The sequence below is a fragment of the Gekko japonicus genome, unplaced genomic scaffold (genome assembly GCF_001447785.1).
Source record: "Gekko japonicus isolate JY-2015 unplaced genomic scaffold, Gekko_japonicus_V1.1 scaffold984, whole genome shotgun sequence".
NCBI lineage: Eukaryota > Metazoa > Chordata > Lepidosauria > Squamata > Gekkonidae > Gekko > Gekko japonicus.
The window spans coordinates 564,582-567,789 of record NW_015176001.1 but is presented as its reverse complement, the minus strand read 5'-3'; the positions used below and the strand labels follow the sequence as shown (position 1 = coordinate 567,789).

Sequence of the window (3,208 nt, the reverse complement as noted above, 5' to 3'; positions counted from 1 at the left end):
GAAAGGGGGGAAGGGGGAAAGCTTGGACGGCCGGAGAAGCGCCGCTGGGGGAGGGAAGTTCGGCAGACCAGCGAGGCGCCGCCGCTGCTGGGGGAGGGGGAAGCTTGGCGGGCTGAGGTCAGGCCTTGCCATGGGTTCTGGGGATGGGGGGGAGACAGGGGAGAAGGCTCACCTGCGGGTGCTTCTCCCGTGGAGCGTTCCCCCCCGCGCGAGAATCGCGGGTCCCGCCTCTTGTCAATATCTGTTTTTACCCCTTTTGTTTTTACTTTTGGCAGACTCATTTAATGTTAACAAAAAAAGCAAATTTGCATATTATAAAATAAAAATGTGCATGTAATATTTGTTCATGTCTTGCGGCTCTCAAACATCTGACATTTATTCTATGTGGCTCTTATGCTGAGCAACTTTGGCCACCCCTGTTCTAAATATATTGTTGTTTCATATGCACTCCAGGAGCCTTGGCTCAAACAAAGCTCTGAACATGAAGAGAGAGCTGTGTTTCATACATGAGTGTTTACCACTCAGTGTCTACACAGTAAATAAGCTTCACATGTGAAACCACCTTCACACCTCAAATGCTACACAAAAAACGCTCATAACTGTAATGTTCAGTCAGAGCAGAGTAGGGGAGAAGGAAAGGCAGAAAGAAACTGCAGCCCGTGAGCCAGCTAGGAAGCCTGCAGCACCTGTTCCTTAAAAAAAAACACCCTAAAATGCATCATTTATAACTCGTATCTGGCACATGTATGGAATTTAAAAATATAAACATCTTTGTTTCCTGCGAACAAAAGTGTGAATATACCAAATGAGAAACAGTACACTGACTACAGCTACACCCTGCATTGCCTTAGACTAGGCACACATTTTAGAGGTGGCCAGGTGAGACAGCAACAACAATAAAATTGAAAATATTGTAGAAAACAAATTTGGGCAGAACAGTCTCATACAGACATGATAAAATTAACAGTAGATCTACATATCAGGTTAAACTGCAGCAATGTAAGCATCAAACCCTTCAATACACATTAGAACATATTAACTGTGGACTTTTAAGCATGAAAAATGTTGTAGAAGTCTAGCGTATGTACTTGACTTGCTACCTAATACTGTAGATTGTCTTACATAAAAAGTGTTGCACTATGCATTCTAAGAAAGTTGTGTTTTTTACAAGCATGTTACTTGTTCGATAAAATATTTTCACTGGAGTCAGTTATCACGCTACAGCTTAAATTTAAAAAGGATCATTTGGGCCATCTTCACAGCATTATAAAAAATCTACAGTGCTGTTCAGAACAGACTACCATGTAAAAACAGTCCCGTCATACGTGCTGCTTTTTTTAATGAAGTTCTGCCACCTTGCTGACCTTTGCTCTGGCTCAGACTGTTATCACCCAAGACTACATACCAGTAGAAGTCTTTCTAATGCCATTTGTCTCTGTCCAACAGAGGCTGTGCCAAGTCTTGTGTATCTGCAGCTACTTGATACATAACTCATTTCTTTCATTCATACAGACTTGCAACATGTGCTGTTGGAAATCATCAAAATCACAAATACTTTAAAAAAAAAAAAAAACAGGATTGCAATAAATTTAACCAAAGCATCTAGGGTTTTATACCAGCAGCTGAGCAGCAAGAAGCAAAACGTCAGTCATTTTGAAGACTCTGCTTTGTTCTGAGATTTAGATATAGAAGACTCAAGGGAGGCATAAACGTACAAAGGCCCCGCGGCCGGATATTGCGGAAGGGGGGGGTTGAGGTGTGGCTAATTGCCCCGGCGCAGTTTGATCCGCAATTACACGATCAGACGTGCCGGCAGCACACCACGGGTCTTCCCTTGGCGCCGGTGGGTAAACGAGAGACCGGAGGGGAATGCCGCACGCTGGCACGATCACACCAGGGGCGTTTGGAGGCAGCCCGTGGCAAACGTTTACTAGTGCCTTGGAGGTACGAGTTTTTAAATGCGCATTGTCGGTGGTAAGCCACGGGTGCACTCCACTTCCCAGATGTTGGGGTGTGATTGCACCCAGATAATCCACCCACCTTCTGTGCTTCTCCTGCGGCAACTCTGCCGTGTGACCGGGGGCATACTTTTTTTCCAGAGTTTGATCTGATAAAATGAGTACATTATTAAGTGGGAGTACATCTATCACACTTCCCTTCCTCCAAGGAGCCCAGGACCCGTGTTCCCTCTACGCTGAGTCAGTGTGAGCTAGCTCACAGTTTTTTAGCCTCCGGCTCACACATTTTTGCCTTCGCTCGGGAAGGAGGGCTCCAGAGCAAACTAATTTACACAGTAGCCAAATTGCTGGCTCACAGCTTTAATGCTAGGAGCTCGCCAAGTAGGATTTTCGCTCACAGGACTGCACAGCTGGGAGGGAGCGTTGCTCCTGAGCAGTGCCCCCTCCGAGCTGAGTTAGTGTGTGTGCCAGCTCACAGTTTGTTAGCCTCCGGCTCACACATTTTTGCCTGCATATGGAAGCTGATTGGACTTCAGTCCATTCCACACCTCAAACTCCCCCCCCCCGCAAGGCAGTTGGGGTTTTCAGTTGCATAACATACCTCATAGGGGAGAGGAGAATGGGTAACAATGGTTACCACTCTCCAGGTGAGGGCTACAGATAACTCAAACATACAAATGCTCTTCAGGTAGCAGAGATCAGTCCCTCTGGAGAAAACAGTGGACTCTGTCCAGCTGACAGCCTGATTGGCTTGAGCGACCGATGGCCCGCTGAAAACTGGCCATGGCCAGCGCACTGGACCTGTGCAAGGCACACGCGAGCCGTCACGTAACGCCCTTTGCGCGCCTGCTCCTCCGCGTTCACCGCTGAGGCCGAGGTTTGTCCGCGGCGTATTCGGAGAGTTCGCCTCCTGCCTACTAGGAGACTGGCCTGTAGCTAACAGGGGGCCCAGGGGGCCCAGCCCCCCTAGTGTTTCCTCTGGGCCCCCTCCCTCCTGGGCTGCCCCCAAACTTACCACCTGCACTGTAAAAAGGTAAAGGTTCCCTTGCTCGAAAGCCAGTCGAATCCGACTCTAGGGTTGCGGTGCTCATCTCCGTATCAAAGCTGAAGAGCCAGCGCTGTCCGAAGATGTTTCCGTGGTCACGTGGCCGGCATGACTAAACAGCAAGGCGCACGGAACACTGTTCCCTTCCCACCGAAGTGGTACCTATTTACCTACTTGCAATGTCTTGCTTTCGAACTGCTAGGTT

At 48.2% G+C, this 3,208-nt stretch overlaps 1 protein-coding gene across 1 annotated transcript in view; it reads right to left on the bottom strand.

Annotated features, from left to right (window-relative positions):
* The window catches only part of LOC107123231 (cytochrome c oxidase subunit 7B, mitochondrial), a 10,186-nt gene that overhangs the window by 6,294 nt on the left and 684 nt on the right, over window positions 1–3,208 (bottom strand). The gene's annotated exons all lie outside the window — the stretch shown is intronic.